Genomic DNA, 21,746 nt, shown 5'->3' on the forward strand with positions numbered 1-21,746 from the left:
TGCATTGCCATGTTAGAGGGAGAAAAATAATTTCATCCCAACCTTGAATCTTCCTGGAGGGAACATAATTGTCCGGTGTTGTTTTTCTGCATTAGGGCCGGAGAGCTTGCAGTCACTGAGGGAACTGAGCTCACTAAAATTCACAGGAGAGTATCATAGTAGCTGTCCTTCACGCTGAAGCTTCATATAAGGTATGAGATAAAACAAGACCTCTTATTGGCACAAGGTAAACACTTAACTTCTGGCACTGGCACAACACTGCATAATTTTTACATTTGCATGAGGTCACAGTTTTTCAAGATTAGATGCCTCTTTTTTCACTTTGTTGGTCGATTCCACATCACCTTTTACTCCACAATGCCTTGAGAGGCATTCACAGACATGACTCACCTTGGCAATTTTTCTAAATCCCATAGAATTGAGAATGATTGAGAATGAACTTAACTAAGCCTTGTACCATGGTCAGTGGGTCTTGATCCTTAGGTTAGAGACTGTGTTGGATATTTGGGTGTACAAGGTTTCTGATGTTGACAGTGGGAGACTGTGGTTTGTATCCTGTCTCCTACCAACAGTCACCATCAGTTTTCTTTAACCAGGACCACAATCTTTTGCTAACCTTAACCAAGTAGTTAGTTGTCTAAACTTAATCAAATCTGAACTGTAAAAGTGGTAGATCAGCACACCCTCACGATTTGTACTGTTTTGGATGATGCCAACCAACAATGTCATCCTGTTGATAGGAGCACCATATCAGAAAACTCTTGTGTTGCTCTGGAAGGTGATGATCTATTATATTTTATGGATATGGTGTGAGCAATAATCCCAACTCATGCTATTAGTTTTAAGGGTTGACATACATTTTTAGCTTTATCTGTGAATGTTTTAACATTCCGTAAAGACACAAATCTTGTTATATAAGTATTATAGTGTGTTATTAAAACAGACAGCTTGATTCTGATTAATATGAGGACGAGAACACATGCAGAATAAAAAAAATACAGTATTCACTTTTTTTTTTCTTGCAATGTATGTTAGACAGGAGACACAGTCTTAATATGAATTTTACCAAAAATTAAAATCTCTCTAAACAGTGTGCTCTCACATTCCAGCTGCCAAGATTCAGGTAAGAAGATCTATACTGATAAAAATGGTGATTTACCCATCTGAGTTAAGTAAAATATCCGGTCTCTGTCAAAGAATAGAAGGAGAATAATTATACACACATCACGTATGTATAAGGCTATTATAAAGCAGCATCAATGAAAAAAGTAATGCCTGCACACTTACCCCAAGCCACAAAATTTAATCAGGAAAACCTTTTAATATTTTGACCTGACAAATATCTGAGTAGGATTGAAACGTTGTCCTGATTAAATTTTGTGCTTGGAGTAAGTGTGCAGGCGTTACTTTTTTTCAATGACACTATTAAAGAATAACCCTTATTTCATGTCAAGTTCCAATTTCATTCTTGACCTTGGAAATACTGTATAAGTCTATTAGAATGTGTTAGCTCTTCTGGACCGTGCAGTGACATTGTTTCATGAAATTATTTTACGGGGGATTAGAAGATAACAAAATAACATTTTATATATGTTTTATTCATGGTATACTACTACTATTATTAAAAGCACAGGAGCCAATTTCACCATGACTTTTTTTCACCCTTGTCTGTACCATTGACCAACCACAACCCTGACCCAACAGCTACAGTGTGTATTATCACATTTCCTTTACAATGCAACAGCAAAACTCATCAAATATCAGTTCAAAGCAAGAGCTCCTTCTACTACCTTCAACTCAGTGATGTTTATTTTTATGGATGAGATGCAGATCTTTATTCAACACTATGGATTTCCTGGGCAGTCTTTAATATTCTACTAACCAACCTTCAGTCATTGTTGGGGTTCACATATTGAATACGATTTTGCTCCATTAGCTTGTGGATTCTTTTGATTTGCCAAAGTCAGCTGTAGATGTAATGGTACACAGACCCGCAGGAGACATCAAAGAGAATAAATACAAGGTCATCTTCTCTCAAACATAAACACCTAAAGTCAGTCAGGGAAGGACTGGCTCAGCATGACACTGTCAGCAAGGCTGCAGGAGCCTTACTCCTCCACATCAGAGCAAGACACCAAATACATTATAAGCCACATATACTGTATGTATGTGCAGATACACAATCAAATGTTATATTTATATAATATGGAATTCTGTGAAACTTTTAACTTGTTGAAGTAACAAAAATGTAAGTTTATGAAGGAATTATTTTACCTATATTTAGCTTTGTCTGTATTGTAAGTGTAAAAAAGATGACAGCAGACAAAAGGTATTTACTCAGCTTTACAATTGGAGTTTTATGTAGCAAGTAACAGACATGATGCTTGTGAACAAAACAGACTGCACAGTAATCCACAAGCTCTTCATCTGACATGTCTTATTAAGCTATTTCAATGTACATTTCTGTTGGCAAATTAATTAATTCAACTAACTTACTGATGCACTGATAAAAATAAATTCAAGGTTTAAACATAGTTATCAGCTACCTGGACAGAATGTGGGAGCTGTATGTTTATACCTGTAGGCATGAGGCAAGAAGAAGAAGAAGACATTCTTCCTTTGAGAATGAAAATTCATTCTAGACATTAGAAACAACCGTTAACAAAACAATCTGATCACACACTCCATTTGTAGCTGTTCTGGAGCTTTAAATCATACCACCTAGTTATCATGGAAATGCAGATGTTCAGATTTCCATTTTTCTATTTAAGGACTTTTCTTTCATGTTGGCCTGGAAATTGAAGTTTGAAACTTAAAAGTGAAATGAAATTCTGATCTACGATTTCTCAACAATCTTTCCAAAGAGTTAATGTATTCAACTGTTCTTCTATTTCTCTCCCACTCTCTGTTGTCCATCTCTCTCTTTGTTTCTTCACTTGGAGCCTCTGAATATTCTTTAAGGAAGTCAGACTCTCATTGTGTTTTTTTCCCTATGTGGATATTCGTATTTACCTGGCTGAATGTAGAGCATATAAAGTCTGTATTTGTGGTGGTGGGGGACTTTCTGTTATGAGACTAGGACCTTTATGTAGGTGATCCATGTGACTGTTCACTCCTCCTGACATGTAACCTCTCATCAGCTTTATGGGCGGCAGCAACCCAATAATGCCAGAATAAAACGTTGGCATTATATGTTTCTGCAAACCACTTATACATTGAATGTCTACATTTCAGACACTGAATCTCTACATCTCAATGTTGGCCATTATCAGTTGAGTAATTACATTTTATGACATGATAACATTGTGGTTAAGGTCTGGTTAGGTTTAGGCACAAAAAACCACTTGGTTAGGGTTAGGGAAAGATCATGGTTTGGGTAAAAAAATAAAAAAAATAAAAATGGCTGTAAATGTCCTGACATCTCGCTAAAAACACCCAGTTTTGTCAGTTGAAATGGGAAGCAGACAGTGGTTTTGAGTTGGTCTCGAACAGTGCTCTCTGCTGCTTTGATGCTTTTCCAACTTTCTTCCGTCAAACTTTATAGCCAACCACCTGACCCCTTCTCCTCCTGATAAGAAAGTCAGCTCCTATAGATGTCATTTGAGCTACATCACTTTAGAAATGTTGATGTGATATGTATTGTTGAAATGTTGATATGCTACGTATTTAACGTATTGAAACGTAAACATTCAACGTATCTGTTATTTGCAGAAATGTACAATGCTAACGTTTTATTCTGGCGACCAGGCTGGCTGTGGCTGTGTGTCGTTTCTTTAGATATGTTCTTTACTTTAAAAAACTCCAAAAAACTCCAGCTTGCATCTGTTACCTTTCCATTCGCTTCCAACTGTTTTTGAAAATACCATCTCTTTACAGAAAACACCAATTAAATACTTTTTTAAACCATTCATGTCAACCCACCAAACCTCTATTAAACTTGAATTGCCTGTTTTCTGCACAAGGATTGCACAGGGGAAAAAACGGTTACAGTAAAATTGTCTCTAAGTGTAGATGGCCCAAGCCAAAAAGCATGTTCATCACAAAATATTCATTTATACAGTATCAATCAAATATTGCTTTACTGAGGGTCTTTTACCACGTCATGTTTACTTGGCTTCTTGTAATTTTAGCTATTAAATCCATCTAAATAAGATTAGCATTGGTAAATGGTTGCCACAGCACAGTATTATATGTTTTCTTTTTCCATCTGCTTTCCTACCTCATCCTGTCAGCACCAATGTCACTGAGCTTCATCCATGAAAACAGTGTCCTGGGTGTCTTTGCAGTCATGATGTGAAGAATCAGGGAATACAGGTGCACAGTTCTGAGGAGCTTCTTGTTAAAGGTGTTCATGGTAAGCAGTCACCACATGCTGGTACTGCACAGAATGGAACACAGACAGCTTGAACCCTTGCCCAGGTTTATACCTACTGTGCACACATCTGTCCAATCACTGTGGAGTGTAGCTGTGACTGCCTGATTTGGAAAGTTATAAAAACAGTAGATTCACATCCACCCACCCAGTCAGAGAGAAACTTTCCAACATTTTCAGATTGTTCTGACGAGCAGGTCTTATGGAGTATACTTCCTCCTTAAGTATTTTTTTCTGTAAAATGTGAACTCACCAGCTCAAAAGATGTGATTATTTGTATTTCTGCATTATTTATGCTACTGTTTGTTAAACATGAAGAGGAATACTTGCCATTATTTCAATAACTAAGAATATTAAGACCATTAATGCAAAAATAACAACAACAACGATGATAATAATAACAATAATAATAATAATGATAATAATAACAATAATTAAAGCATTTGTCAGTTACATATTCCTACCCAAAACCCACAATACTTTTAGTCCTATTATGTGCATGTGCAATGCTAAACCTCACCTCATAAATAAATAAAACACTTCTCCTTTTTTAACTCCTTTTGAATTATTGATACAGCATTGATGTGTTTTATATTATTGTATTCTTATTGATGTGAAGTGTGCATAAGCCCTCTTGAAAAGTCCTGTACAATATACTGTACAGCCAGCATTTCTTTAAAGTCCCAATTAGGAAAATGGCGTGAAAGTACTGGGAAGACTGGACATTGGTATTATTCATTCCTCTATTTAGAAGATTTTGAAGAGTAAACATTCAATATTTTCTTTTATTTTAGTTTTATTCACTGCATCTTAACATTGGTTGAGAAAAACAGTAAAGTGGATGGACTGACATTATTTAGTGGGTAAAAATATTTTTATGTGAGGGCAGCAGAGTGTTTATTAGCCTAACAAACACTGAGACGCTGTATGACCGCTGTTTGAACGTCCCATTAAGATGTCTCATAATAGTTCCAAATCAAAAGTTCCAAAATGAAAGTTGTGTAAATGTCCAGGATGTTACCTGGTTACCAGCTGGACATCCTCCCTGGGTGTGACACACATGCATATTTGTATTCCACATATGAAGTTTTGCTTCATGATGTCAACCATCATGAAGAGTGCTATACCTGGGGCAGCTTGCACATTGGTTTGTATACATCTGAAGCTGTGGGATAGCTCAGAGTCTGTTCCTGCTAGAGAAGTAGTAACATAGTAGAAAAATGACATAGTTCATGCCCGCAAGTTTCCAAGTTGCAAGGACACAGTGACACTGTGCAGTTTTCATGGACACTAGACAATAGAGACTTGCGTACTGTAATTCCTCACACAATTACGTGTTGTAATCACATTTTTCTTACCGTGTGGAGCTGAATGTTTGGTCCAGCTGGCCTCCCTCTTTTCTTCCAGTTGATTTTGTGGAGGTGAAACAGTTTCCAGGACAACATTGTTGATAAACACTGTAAATCCATTTGTAGTAGTTACACACCTGGGATTACTCTCTTCCATGGACACTTATAGATTTTCAAGTCTGGCAGCAACAGGTCCCACTCTGCAGAAGAAGTTTTCCTCTTCACTTGTCAGAAGAGGAGAGCAATTTCTCTGAGCTAACCGTTACTGTATACTGTCTTTCCTGACATCCTCATAATAGTTAAAGGGATAATCCACCATTGCACTTAGTTAGTTTTTTTAGTTTCATTACAATCTAACTGTGGTGAAAGTCAGCCACATACATGTAAACAAACCGGTGTGCACGGATGAATATGTGGGTGGCTTGGTTGGTCAGCAAGCTGTCCCTGATGTAGTACCCTATGCAGTGAGCCATAATGGCTGCTACAGGCAGTGTTTACTTTCGTTCAGACTCAGAAACAAACGTTTGAAGCTCTCATGTAAAAATCATGTTTCTTTAAAAAGCTTGCCCTGATGATCGTAATTTTGTGCAAAATACGTGTTTTTGTGAATCACCAGAATCTCAATAATGGAGCTGGAGAGACAAAATTAGCATGACACATAGAGCCACAGTGGCCACATTTATGGGAAATACATAAGGTTCAAATAAAACAGAATTTTCCTTTAACATGTCCTCCATCAGCATTTTATTTTGAAAATGAGTGACAGTGAGAATGACAATATGAAAACCAGATTCTAACTCAAGCATGCAGCACAGTAATTATTACTAACCTTGATAATGTTATTGTCATATCACTTACATTTTTTGATGTGCCATTTCCTTTCTTTGTTCTTGTAAATGCCATTAGAGCACAACATGAGAAGTACATGACATGAAACTTTTTTCCTGTCATGAGTTTGACTTTATTTCTCACATGTTGTATCTGCCTTCCGTAAGTTTGAGGGAGATTCCCTTGACACTAACAAAAAAACAACAGAAGACGAAAAGTTTGGTCATTTGCGCAAACTAATACTTATTGTATTAGGGGTGCAACGGATCACAAAACTCACGGTTCGGATCATATCGGATCATTTTTCGGATCAGAAAAGGGGGGGGGGGGCGACAAATAAAACTGCTTTCCATATATTCTGTAAAACACAGCAAGGAACTTTTGCCCATGGTCTTAAATGAAAACAACATTCAAGATGTCCAATGTTTAGATAAAATCTTAAACTATATAAAATATTCAATGCTCAATTGTTAAATTAAATTGCAATACGAGGCATAATACCTTCCTCTTTTAAACATGGTAGGGCATGAAACAAAAGCCTGTGTCAACATCATCAAAACTTGATGATAACTTACAAACATGAACACATGTCTTGTCCTGCAGCTCAGCTTGTTGAACAAGCCATCAAACAAACATTCACCAGGGAGAAGTGCACCGCTAACGTCAGTTAGCAGCTAGATAACTAATTAGCTACTCAGCTGCAGCACGTTAAACAGCTTGTAAACATACCTGCAGATGTCACTTCAGACCCATTACATGCTGGTTTGGTCATTCTTCTAAATCTCTGTTAGGGACATGTTGTCTGCCCATGACTTGTGGCTACAGCAGTTTGTTTACTTTGTCTTAAATGAGACATTAAATTTTGCAATTAATCCACGGTTCACATGCGTGCCAAACCGTGGGGAGCGATCCGTACGGATCACGGATCAACTACACTCCGTTATACCACTATATTGTAGTCATGCACTGCACCTGGGTGGTGAGTCCAAGTGGTTCCCTTAATTAGCACACAGTGGAATGTTCATTAGCATAGCACCCCATCTGTCCATGTGCTTGGGAACTGTATTTTTGTCACTGTTTGTAGCTGCTTTATTAAGACCTGGATCCAAGTTAGTTTGCATCCAGCCTCTGTGAGCCTGAGCCTGAGCCACTACATGGTAACAAAGGAGGTAATTCAGGCAAAGCAGCCACTCTACAATGTCATTGGTGGCTGGAGGGCAAAATTTAAGAGCAGTGTCCTTTAGCTAATTGGCCTCTTTCATTCAGCTTCCAACACATTTGATCAGCCATGAGGATGGATGGCCTGGCTGCAGAAAATGTGAGAATTAAATGCCAAGTTTCTGAAGGAAATTTTGAAGCCTGGAAAATAAAAGGCCTTTGTTTTTGTCACAAAATGTGAGCAGCATCTGTTTCAGTCCTTTTCTAGTCTTTTAATCAGCCTTAGAAGAAGCCTTGACCCAGATAAGTGACCACAGTGTCCCTTTAGTATAACAGTGGAAAGGATTTTTGAGTTTCTTACAATGTTTTCTAAACTCATTATCAGAGAGGAGAAATTCTAACACCTGACAATCATTGGCATCACTTTCCATTGTCAGTGTTGCCCTTGTGTTTAGAGCTCTTCCTTCCTGTTCCTGTTTCGTAAATCTCAAAAATGTAAGATTGTTGAGACAGAATCCAGAGTGTGGATCTAAACCTGCAGAAGGCAGTTTTGCCATAGTTCTTTGAGAGTTTCTGTCTCACTTGTGTGAATCAGAAGAAAGTCTATAAATACTGCTATTTAAAATTGGTCAGACTACCTGGAGGCCAAGTGCAAGGGTGTTATAACAGTATATACTGTAGGTGATCTCTAAACTGATATACTGTGTCGATACTGTATTTCAAAAGACCTGGGAGCAACAAATCGTAGCATTTAAGCCTATTTTTAATACATTTATTCAATCTGCTGGTCCACCACAGTCAAAAGTAAGCCAGTTTAGTGACACTGAGGGCCCTATCTTACGTCCGGTGCAAAGTGGTGCTAAGCACGACGTGTCTTAGTTTAAGACCGATGCAGTTGTTATTTTCCTGTCCAGCACCCACGTTGTTTGAATAGAAAATGCACTTGTGCCCATGGGTGTGTTGGTCTTAAATTGAGTTGTGGTCACGCGCACAGGCACACAAACACGCAAAATAAGATTACAATGTGAAAGATTATTATTGTGCACATCAACATATTTTAAAAAATACATGTCATAACGCTTAGTCATTATATTTATCAGAATTAACTAATCGCAGTATTGACGGATAAAATTGTTTTTTGACCAATTATTTGACCAAATCGTGGCAATACACGTAGGTATTTAAACAGACAGACAACAATGGATCAGACACACATCGACTGTCCTGCTACATCAATAGATGAGGACATGAGGAACACATGAGGAAATAAATAAGGTCAAAACAGTGATTAAACTAAAGAAGGAAAGAACTCTGCACAGCTCCTAGCTGCTGTTAGCAACAGGATCAGCACCTTGGAGAGCTGATCAAGTCCTGATAATTGTATTAATGATTCTTTTTATGATTAAAATTAAAGATTTAATTTTTGAACAATATTTAACAAATATTCTTCAACGTTTCTGAGTACAGTGATCAGGTTTCCATACTTTCAGCAATTAAAACCCTACTGATTTGGCCTGTTACTCCATTACTGAACAAAATGATTTTAAAGAAACCAAAGCTGTAATTGAAAAAATAAACCTTTTCAAAAACCAAACGAAAATACGTTTTCAACAAATTAATGAACAGGATCTTAAACTGGTGGTCTGGGGCTGGCCAAGGGAGAGTTCAGGACCAGCAGGGGCCAGTGTGCTCGGTATGGATTGTGCGCTTTCACTTTGCGCAAGAGCAGATCCGTTTCCTCTGCAGAGAAACGTTCTTTCTTACTGCTTGGCTAATGCGCCATTGTAATAGCAATCCGCCAAGGTGCAAGCGCTGGCTTTTAAAGGGAATGGGAGATGACACTCTGGTTGGTTTAGTACATGTTACGTTGAAAACAGACCCATGATTAATTAGGAGACTAAGGACAACCCCTTTGAACCATGCGCCTGACGCATCAACCATTCTTTCCGCCATTAAAAAAGCAAAAGTGGATTTGGACACACCCTAAATGCACTTGCACCATGGCTTCAGACGATGCGCTTTAGATCGTTAAAATAGGGCCCTGAAAGTCTGACTTCACTAGACTTAACATTTCTCAAGATCTAAGAATCGCAACTATTATCTCAACAGTAATAGTATAGTATTTTGTTTCCCCAATTTCAAATTATCATTGAACAATATTTGTATTTTCTTTTAAAGGACAGCAAGAAACCTTGAATTTATCTTAAACTTTGTTCATGGCCAACCCTAAATGCCCATGAAAATATATTAAAGCTGCAAGCAGCATTGTATGTCGGAGGGAGCAGCAGCCGTGGTATCACTACTGGAGGTCTGTTGACACAGCTATGAATTGTCAGTGTTATCAGACACTATCTGAATGAGTGAAATATTATTTCCTCTGTCTAGTATGTGGAGCTGGAGATGAATTATTAGAAATTGTATATACATTTGATGAACTATATGTCATTTAGGCTTCACTTCCTGTTGCCCATATGTAATACTACGTAAGTGAAATATTAATGCAGCAATACATTTACCACAGGGTAACTGACATGGATATACATTTTCATGAATATTGGACACTGCATGTAGGAGATAACTATCACTTCCTGTGTCCACTATGTGGCGCTAGAGAACACCCACTAATTATACTTAGCTATGACACTATTACCATGACTCAATATTGACATGTAGATGTGTTCAGGCCTGGACTGTTATCAAACATGAGAAATCTGGGGAAGATTGGACAATGTAGAATGGAGTTACAACAACCTCCTCTTTAATGCCCCAAACATGTTTTGGGCAAAATTGATTGGCACACCATGCCAAGGGCGTTCTATGAAAACTAAAAATCTTCAAAATTTAGTACGCAAAGGTCTTTAAATATCACCTACCAAAATTGAAGTTGCTCAGGTTAAATCTCTAGGAGGAGTTCATTAAAGTACAAGGCTTGTCAATGACTTCACTTTACGAATAAAATGCAAAATAGATTCAAAATAGCTTATTTCCTGTTGGATTTAGGGTATAGCTCCAAGAGGCTTTTTTTATAGTCTTGAGACAGTACATCTGCCAACCAAATTTATACACATACATAAAATTTAAAGGTAGGAGCTTTGACTTTGAAATTTTCAAGTAGGTGCCCTCGAGCCATTTTTGAACACCCAAACCATAGACCCGTATCAAGTTATGTCACTTCTGATGTGCAAAGTTTTGTGAGTTTTCGAGCACTCCTGGCACCTCAAAAATGCTAATAGTATTTAGGGGGTACTAAAGAGCTGAAAAGCAATGCCCAAGCTTAATCGTGGTACTAACTGAAATATTTACTAGTTTGAGCATAGTTGCAAAGTTTCATGAGTTTTTGTGCATCCTAAAGGCCTCAAACATGTGTTTGTAAATTGAAAACTGATGCACGAAATCCAAAATGGCTGACTTCCTGTTGGGTGAAAAAACTTGAAAGAATATGTATTATGTCAACAATGATGAGGGCAATGAACCTGAAGTTCCTGTACATTAAAATGGCCCTGCGTTTGGTGGTGTCATCAAGCCCACTGGCAACATCCGAGCCCAGTCACTACAGAACTTTACAATTTTTACTAGTTCTGACGTATGTGCTAATTTTCGTGAGTAAGCCCTTCAAAAATGCAATAGTACTAGTATAATAATATCGGACATTAGATGTAGGACATAACTATCACTTTCTGTGTCCACTATGTGGCACTAGAGAACACCCACTAATTATGCATCATGTTGCTGTATGTCATGTGTAGACCACACCATGTCATTTTCATGTAAATCGGTGACGTTTGTCACATCAGGCTGACTTTCTGTTGTCAGTAGGTGGCACTATGACTATGACTCAGTATTGACATGTAGATGTGTTCAGACCCGGACTCTTCTCAAGCATGAGAAATTTGGGGCCGATTGGACAATGTAAAGCCAAGTTACAACAACTTCCTGTTTGATGCCCTAAACATGTTTTGGGCAAAATTGTCTGGCAGGCCACACCAAGGGCGTTCCATGAAATATAAGAAGCTTCAGAATTTAGCATCACAAAGGTGTTTAGATGTAACTTACCAAATTTGAAGTCACTCAGGTTAAATCTCTAGGAGGACTTTGTTCAACTACAACACCTGTCAATGGCTTCACTTTGAGAAAAAAATGCAAATTAGATTCAAAATGGCTGACCTCCTGAAGGTCTGGAGGAGTTTCATCTGCCCACCAAATTTCTTACAGTGCTGCTTGAAAGTTTGTGAGGCCTTTTCTCCATTTCTGCATAAATATGACCTAAAACATGATCAGATTTTTACATAATTTTTCTAAGGGCGTCCTTGAGCCATTTTGCCACACCCATGTCTAAGACCCACATGCAATATCAAGTAATGCCACTTCTGATGCATGTGCAAAGTTTTGTGAGTTTTCAAGCATCCCTAGCACTTCAAAAATGCTATAAGTAATTAAAGGGCACTACATAGCCATGCCCAAACCCAATTGCGATATCAAATCATAATAGTTAGTAGTTTGAACATGAGGGGCAAGGTCTTATTAGTTTTTGCGCATCCTAAAGGCCTCAAACGTGTTTGTAAAATGAAAATATACGTATGAAATCCAAAATGACTGACTTCCTGTTGATCGAAAAAATTTGAAATAATATGTTTTATGTCAAGAATGGTGAGAGCAGTGATCCCACTGAATTTCATCAATATCAAAGAAACTTTGTTCCAAAATGGCCTTGCGTTTGGGGGCACTATGGAGCTTGTTGGCCATGCCCAAGCACAATCACTACAGAACTTTGCAATTTTCGCCAGATCTAACGTGTGTGCCAATTTTCATGAGATTTCGAGCATCCCAAGCCCCTCAAAAATGCCATGCACTTTCATGCTTGGGCCCTAATAATAATCACTTCAAAAACAATATGTTCCTTGCACTTTTAGTGCCAGGGACTGTTGGGCCCCTGGCTCTATCGTGCTCGGGCCATAATAATAATAATCACTTCAAAAACAATAGGTTCCTCGTACCTTCAGTGCCAGGGACTGTTGGGCCCATTGTTCTTTCATGCTCAGGCCCTAATTAAAAAATTACCACCAAGTCAAGTTAATTAAATAAATTAGTTCGAAGAATAAAGGAGCAACTTAATTTCAGGTCCACATTTCAGTAGAATATCCTCTCCACAGGTATTGTTCACCAACAATATCCACAGTGGAAGCCTGCTCCGACAGCCTGTTGCTGTAATGGATGCTGCTGTCCGTTTTCCTCACTCACTGCCAATGTTACATCGTTTGGCTGTTTAACAATCACCTTTATCTGTCAGCAATTTACTGTATTAATCTGACAACTCTGTATTAATCTGACTAGTAATATTTGACAGTAACTGTTTTGGGTAAGGTTACACCCATCACTGTCCACACTTACAACCTGTGGTGGAAAACTGCATTCCCATGACAAATGTGCCAGTGAGAGTGCAAAGATAGCATTATGCCAATAAGAGACAGTTCTCAAGGAGTTAGCAAGAAGGCTAATCTGTGATATAGCAATTTGGTTTTCTGTGTGAAATGATTAAAGGCCGCCAGGTCCATTTTTAGTGTGAGAAAAAGGTGGAAGATGCTGAGACAGTAACTTTTAAGATAAGTCACACTTGTATTATCACCAAAGCGTGAAGGCCACTTATGAACCTCAGAAATAATGACCAGATGGTTGAATATAATTAAAAATGAGGTGGAGACTAGAAACTAAGCTCCACGATAGGAGGAGTTATGAAAAGTATATAATATGAGGTTTTATGATTTTGCATCACGTTTTTTGTTTTGTCCTGGGACAAAAAGGCCTTGGTTTGCTCTGTATCTTTTTATATGCACAGTAAACCTATTCACATTGAATTCTACCGGCTTCCAGTGTATTCTTGAGTCTCTCTTTCTAATGAATTTTTGAGTTTTGTGTTGAGTTGTGAGTAATCTGAAGAGTTATTGGCCCATTTGAGGATTCTCCACGACAAACTACTGCATCTAACTTACTAAGGCCTTGTCAGTCATGTTTCTGAATAGAGCTAGGGACTCTATAGGACTCTATTTTGAATCATGATTGAGGAATTTGCGTGACATTGAATTGTGACCTGCCAAAGAACTGCATGTAAACTGATGTACAGTCAATTAGCTTTGAGATCAACTCAGGCACAGTACAATGTAAAACAAACATTTATGATTAAAATTGCAAAATGGTAATTTTAAAATAAATGAATTCAAATAAAATTGATCTATAAATCTTTCTATGTATTTTCTTTTAGCAATTAAATATTAGGATTGTAATCCCCATCACATGAAACATCTTCTCATGTCCTTGTATCTCATCTGTGGATATATACAGCATGAGTGATTGCACTAAGCATTGCTGCTTAAAAAACTGGTTTAGACAGGATGGTAAAGGTAGAAACTATGAGGTTATGAAGCTTTAATTTGAGAGCTGTATCAGATTAACACCGGCAGAAACAAAATCCTGCCCAAATACTTAGGGTACTCAGTGTGCTTGGAAGCAGCTCAAACACAGACAGCACTCTATGACATGAAACAGCAGCACAGTTCTCTGGCTTTGCTTTAATGTTGTTTTAATCAGTGCAGAACAAATTATTCTCAGCCAGAATCAGGTCAGCACTGTCTGCAAACCTCTCAGCTACTTTTTGTATTCTCTCACCAAATCTCTGTCAGTTTTCTTAGCATTGAAATGACACCACATCTGCAGCCATTGGTCTCTCTGTGGCTTTGTGCTGCTCATCTGTCATATTTGAAGTACTGTGGATATACAGAAAACAATTAATGTAATTTATAAAGCTAAAAACGACAATTTCACTTAAAATCCATAGAGAATACTATAAGAAATTGTTTTTTTAGATTGCTTTCTCTCATTCTAGCTTTAACCTTTTTGCTCTGATAGCACCTGGATGTTAGTCAGTTGGTCTGTTCATCAGACACGTTGTCAAGATACCTACTGGTCAGATTTCCATGGTATATGGATCAATGGCCTCCTGCAGCTGCTCTTCAGGTTAATTGTTCTTCCAGTTCAAGTTAACATAACATCAGGAGTCTGGAGAGGTTGGTGTACCTATCGAGCCCACCTCCTGTGACAAAGTCCCTCACACTTGGGGAATGGACCAGGGCTGGGCCATCAACTTCTCGGTTATCTCTGCATACCACAGTGCCAAAAGGCGGTCCGGGGTTATCAGGATTACTGACAGTTGCTCTTGTCTCACTCTCTCTTGGAGCAGGGGGATTAGACAAAGAGGGGGAAAGGTGTAAAGAAGCCTCCTTGGCCATGGTGCGTGTGCAAACGTGTCCACCCTCAAGGGTTGATCATGTTGCAGCGTCAGGAAGAACCAGAACAGGCAGTGGGTGTTGTTTTGACTGGCAAACAGGTCCACTTCCACTCTCCCGAACCGATTTTAAATCTGCCACACCACCTCAGGGTGCAGCACCCACTTGTCTGGCAGAGGGCTGCCTCTCGACATGAGGTCGGCGCCCTTGTTCTCCAGGGGGCTGTTGGATGTAGCCTATGCCAATGTAATTCTCCCTCCCACTGACAGTCATTTCAGTGCCACTGACTTTCCCCAAGTGTAAGCCAGCTTCAGTGGGGGTCTGTCTGCGCTCCTTGCTGAAGCTCCGGCCGCTCCGTTGTCTTGGACAGGTCATTGCTGCAGTGTCTCCATCAAAGTGTTGTGGGAGGTAGCTGAAGCAGTGGGCACTGATGGTGCTCTGCCCTGCGCTCTCCTCCTCGCCATGGCGTTGCGGCTATGCAATTCGTCTCTTCTCTGATTCGAAGAAGGTGTGCATGCAGCAGATGATGGCTCAGCTGTGCCTTCTCTTCTTGCAGCCTCTTTAAGCTCTGAGTCACAGAGGAGATGGATTCAAAGAGACCGTCTGGATCTATGGGAACTCCCAGAAGGTCCTCTCTGTCCTTCCTCTGTAGAGCAGTGACTCCCAGCCACATGTGACATGAGCCTACTATGGCAAGCAACATCACTCGCCCTGCGGCAGTTGCAACACCCAGAACAAGGTTGTCTGACCGATGGTGTGAACCAGAAATTCAACCTGTTCAACCATGGAAGAGGTATTCAGCAGTGTATTTGTTGCTGCGATGCCCAACACACAAATCAGCTTAGCGTGATAAACATAACAAAAAACAAACAGCAAGCAGCAATAATACTTTCACAGTATTAGCAGCAGCAATAATTGGACTCATTGTACGTTAACAACAACAACAATAAAGCTTAAATAACACACAATGTAATTCAGTTCAATTCAATTTTATTTATACAGCACCAAATCACAACAAAAGTCATCTCAGGGCACTTTTCACATGGAGCAGGTCTAGACCATACTCTTTAATTTACAGAGAACCAACAGTCCCCCCGTGAGCAAGCACCCTACTCACGCACCCACACCCACTCCCCTTTAACGGGAAGAAACCTTAAGCCACAACACAAGACAATATAAAAAGACATTAAAATACAATTAAAAAGTTTTAATCCATCAGAACTACATCTCCAACATATGTAATATGTGCCCTAACAGGATTCCAATATATTCGGTTTTAAACTTAATTAATTAAGTATGCATATTCCTAGATTATACTTTGCAGTTGCCCAGAGCAGCTGACCATTCATTTTCTGTGAAGTGTCTTTTCAAGTCCTTTTCCCACAGTGATTTAAGCACAGTGGTATTATTGGATTCATTCAACAACCAGTCATAATATCTGGACACTGCAGAGGCTAGTATCTTATAACTTTATGTATTTAACTGTATGTCCCAAAATAAAACAGCATGTAAAATGGTTTTTACTTTATTGCAGGTTTCTATATTACAAATTATCAGTTTTGTCACTTATTTCATTCATCCTGCCACATTCATACATTCATACAACTTTTGCTATTAGCATAACAAAGAAAATAAAAGAAAAATATAAAGGGTGTTCTGAAGTACTCTTATTTTACTGTTCCACTCCATCTATTTCCATGACCCATTTACTCCAGTTTCTTTGAAATTCCTCTTCTCTGTTTCCTCTTCTCTGTTTTGTTCTTTCCATTCCTTTAATCTCTTCAACTGTTAATTTCCAGATGCCAACAGATGGTGGTTTAACATCCAGCCAGTTCCACATGATTTGTTTTAATGCAGCTATGAAAATGATTGTATACAGATATTTATCTCCTTCCCTCTCTATTTCTAATGGGATAGTACCTAATAAAATATTGGATGGTTGTAAGGGCTTCTTTAAATGGAAAATATTTGTGACTTTTTCCTGAACTGCCTCCCAAAACCCTTTCAACACTAGACAGAAATAAAAAATGTGTGCATGGTTAGCTTTGTGTTCTGCACATTCCCTCCAGCATTCAGCCTGGCTATATTTTGATATAATTTTGGGTGTTACGAAAAGCTTCATGTTGAATTTCTAAGGGAATTCTTTCCAATATTTTGATTGTGTTGTCTTAAAAATTCTTTGACATACTTCTTTTCCAATCTTCTTCCGAAATTGTTGTTGCCAGTTCTGTTTCCCATTTCTCTTTGATGTTGTCCACATTTTATTTCTCGTAGGATTTTTACAGTTTTGAGATTTTACTATTTTCACTATTTCTATTTTTGTTTATGAATTCCAGTAACCCATGCATTCTCCGACTCTGTTCTTCTCTCTGCTGTTTCATGAGACAGTTCCTTATTTGTAAATATTTAAAGAAATTATTGTTACCTATATTAAATTTAGTTGCAATTGTTTCAAATGAGTCTATTGTATTATTTGTAATCATCTGTAAATACACTTCCAATCCCTTTCCCGCCCATTCTTTAGTAATTTATCCATTTTATTAGGCAAAAAATCTGGATCATTTGCTCTCTCTCTCAAATATAAGCATTCTTTATCAAATTTATATATTTTACGAATATATCTCCAATGTATTAATCTATTTTCTACACATCTATTATTCCCATTGTATTTTTGCATTTCCTTTAAACTTAAGTAGGGTAGTGTTCCAATTGATATTAGTGTTGATTGTTTTTCTAGTTTCCATTTAGGTCTTCCTCTATTATTCATCCATTTCATTATAATATCTACTTGAGTAGCATGAAAATAGATCCTTAAATCTGGAAAGCTAACCCCAACCTTTTCATTAGGTTGGGTTAGCATACTATGTTTTTTCCTTCTCCTTTCTATAACTCCAGATATAATTTGAAAGCACTGTATTCCGTCTTTTAAAACTACTATATGGAATGGGCATTGGTAAGGTTTGAAATAAAAACAAGAATTGTAGAACAATCATCATTTTCACAATTTCCAATCTACCCAGTATTGACTCTGCTACTGTTTTCCATCAAGTCCTATCTCAATTTATTTTCCAAAACTTGGTAATGATCTATATACAGTGTCTTTATGTCTCTAGTAAGATAGATTCCCAGATATTTAATTTTCTTTAAATACCATTTAAATTTATATCAAAGTTGTAGTAGGAGTAGTGTTGTCAACTGTTTTTTAAAAGTTTTGTAAAAATTTGTTAGTGTATCATCTCCCAGTGTTTTGCCCATTTTTAGTTTCTGTATTTGTTGTGATATCTCCTCTGCTGTAATTTCTTTAATTAACTCATCATTTTTCTTTCCTGATACCTGTTTTAGATTAAGTCTATCAAGGAATGTTTTCATTTGATTCAAATCTATATCACTTGTGTTTTCTTTATAGACCATTTCGTAATATTTTGCAAATTCTTCAACTATTTTCTGTTACTATTTCTGGGCTGCCTCCTGTCGTCAGTTTAGTAATGTAACCTGGCCTGCTCTGCTTCTTAAGTCGATATGTTAAAAGTTTTAACGAATTTGGCCCTCCATCATAATAGTTCTGCTTTGCATAAGTTATCAACTTCTCCATTTTCTCTGTACAGATCCTATCCAACTCTTTGTTTTTCTTTTTTAATTCAATTTTGAACTCTAGTTCATTTGTATTTCTATGTTTTTCTTCTAAATGTTTTATTTGTTTTTCAAGTGTCTTCTGTTTTTGTTGTTTTTATCTTTTCTTAAATGCAGAGTATGCTATTATTTATATTTATAGTCATTGTGGCATGATCTGATAAGTCCTTTGTGCCTGTTATGCATTTTTCAATTAATTCTACATCTTTTTCATACATAAAAAATAGTCTAATTTGTTGTAAATTGAGAATCTACCTGAATAATATGTATATTCTTTTTTAGTTGGATTTAGCATCCGCCATGTATCTACTAATCCAAGCTCTGGGATTGCTCCCCTTACAATTGATGATGCTTTGTCAGCTCTGTGTGCTTTATTATTTGAGGAGTACAATCTAGGATTTAATGTAAGAGGGCAGATCTCCTCCCATTACTGTAATTCCTTTGCATTTTGTCATTAGCAGATCAATTATTTCCAACATGAATTCTGGGCCAATTCTGGGTCACCCACCATGAATTTCTGGTGGGTGGTATATGTTTAAACAACAAACACTAACTGACTCTATTTTACCAACTACTAAAATGAACCTGCCCACTTTATCCACATTACAATTTTCCTCTTTAAAGGCTTTGTGTGGTTGTATAATTATAGCTACTCCCCTCTTTTTTGATCCATATGAACTGGAGTAAATAAGTCCCCTGATCATAATACCTAACTTGTCATGCTCCTTTTCCTTCAGATGGGTTTCTTGAAAGAAGAGCACATCTCCTTTAGCTTTCTTCATCTGAAGGAGAATCTTCCTCCTCTTGCTTTGACTATTTAGCCCATTAACATTTAATGAGATTATTTTCAGTTTTGTCATATCCTCTGTTTAGAAATTAGCTGGATCTTATTTTGAATTGCCTTTAGTAGTGAGTACATGCCCAGCATAGGGGTAGAAATAAGAGTAAGAAGAAAAGAGAAAATAGAAATAAGAAAAAGGAAAAGGAGAAAAAAGGCAAAAAGGGAACAGGTTCAAATTGGACCACCTTAAAGTCTAATTTAAATTTAACTTAAAATGATGGGGGAAAAAAATAGGCATTGATAGACTGTAATTTGTGTGAAATATGGTATAACAGATTATACTTTTTAACAGCTGAAAGAAAATGTATCTTGCTTAGTAATATCAATTATTAATAATTTTATCAAAACAACCAACCAGCACCCAACACACAAACCCAAGTCAACCTCCTAATCCGGTCAACAGAGTTTATGGCAGGAGTGAAATAACTAACGCCTGGTACACACAGCCTGCGTGAGCCGTGTGTCTTACGTGGCATATCATCCAGAGATTTGGGGTTTCGCCTATTTTTTTTACATGACGTACGCAGTGCTCAGCAAAAACAGATAGGGAAAATGATCTGTTGACAATCATACTGACATCATACCGGCAACATAACACCTTTCACTATGGTTTCAATGTCCATATCTGTAGAATATGTCACAGACCTGAAGTGTCACCACTGTCATGCCGGGGCAGGGAGCCTCTAGTGGGGAGCTCCATCATGGAGTGTCGGTGACACACAGAGCTTCTTTTCTTGACTCATGTCGCTTTCTGTAATATTAGTTCAAACCGGGGCTCCTGCCTGTTGTTTTACCTGCTTCCAGGCAGAGATTTGGTGTTGTTCCTTTCCTTATTTGTTGTCAGTTTCCTTCCTGACAGTTTGGCGGTTTGTTTATCAGAGTGTGTTTGGCTTGCTTAGAGAACGTGGTGTCATCTGGAGGGATTTTCTTTACTTGTAGCAGTGATAGCGTGGGTTTAACTGTTGGAATAATCAGTATAATCAATAAAAAAAAATCCATCCTGTGTAAGTGTATGTGGCTGACACAGAAGTATCCCCAACCAGACCCCACCATGCCATCAGAAAGAAAGCAGCTTTCACCTCACATTTATTTATTTTTAACAATTGAGCATACGCTTCTTAACCTTTTTCTGTCTAAACTAAATATAAATGAAATTTATAATGAAATCATATGAAACATTCTATTATTGATGGCCATTATCAAAGTCAAACTCTATGTAGAAAGATAGAACTGGCAGTAGCAGCGCCACAGCAGCAATGCTGTCTGTGTGAACACCGCAGACCTGTGAGATGCAGCAGTTCAGTGATGCACATGCACTGCTCAGGTAGAGATAAGCTGTGTGGCCTGGGCATAACAGTCAGTGGAGACAGACATTGATGAGACAAAATCTTACTTTTAAAAAGACCTAGAAATATAAAAAGTAAGGCTGAAATGTTTTCAGAGTTTTCAGTGCCACTGATTGTTTATTGTACATCATAGTAGCTAAGAGATTGTAGAGAGTAAATGTAATCTTGTACAAATTATGTTAATATGCAGTTACTGCATTGGAAATTACCTTTTGGCGACAAATGTAGCCTAGAGTCCTTTTCTATTAAATGAATTAGCAAACAGTGATTAAAAATTCAAAGGGAACATGGGGTGCCAGACAGCTAATAGTATGGGATTCATGTAGTGCAGCGTAAACAAATAATATGGAGGTTAGTTTAACACTGAGGTTCATGTCATGGCTTATACTAATAGTCAGTGTTTGCATTTTTAGGGTTTGACCATGACTACCATCTTTCTCTAAACTTAACCACTTGGTTCAACACATATAGTGCTGCTTGAAAGTTTGTGAATCCTTTAGAATTTTCTGTATTTCTGCATAAATATGACCTGAAACATGACCAGATATTTACACAAGTCCTAAAACTAGATAAAAAGGACCCAATTAAACAAATGAGACCAAAAAATTAACTTTTTCATTTATTTATTGAGGAAAATTATCCAATCTTACATATTTGTGAGAGGCAAAAGTATGTGAACCCTTGCTTTCAGTAACTTGCTCCCTTTTGCAGCAATAACTTCAACCAAACATTTCCGGTAACTGTTTATCAGCCCTGCACATCAGCTTGGAGGAATTTTAGCCCATTCGTCCTTACAGAACAGTCTCAACTCAGGGATGTTGGTGGGCTTCTTTGTATGAACTGCCTGCTTCAGGTCCTTCCCCAGCATTTCTGTAGGATTAAGGTCAGGACTATGACTCGGCCATTCCAAAACATTATCTTTCTTCTTCTTTAACCATTCTTTGG

At 37.8% G+C, this 21,746-nt stretch overlaps 1 long non-coding RNA gene across 1 annotated transcript; it reads right to left on the reverse strand.

Moving 5' to 3' along the window:
• Window positions 1-4,822: 4,822 nt before the first annotated feature.
• On the reverse strand, window positions 4,823-7,752 carry LOC137186683 (uncharacterized). Its single transcript, XR_010929066.1, has 4 exons — window positions 7,279-7,752; window positions 6,580-6,738; window positions 5,731-5,921; window positions 4,823-5,565 (listed from the first exon to the last, which is right to left on the reverse strand). It is a non-coding gene; the product is annotated as an uncharacterized lncRNA (long non-coding RNA).
• Between the last annotated feature and the right edge of the window lie 13,994 nt (window positions 7,753-21,746).

This window comes from Thunnus thynnus, chromosome 7 (genome assembly GCF_963924715.1).
Source record: "Thunnus thynnus chromosome 7, fThuThy2.1, whole genome shotgun sequence".
In the NCBI taxonomy this organism is placed as follows: Eukaryota; Metazoa; Chordata; class Actinopteri; order Scombriformes; family Scombridae; genus Thunnus; species Thunnus thynnus.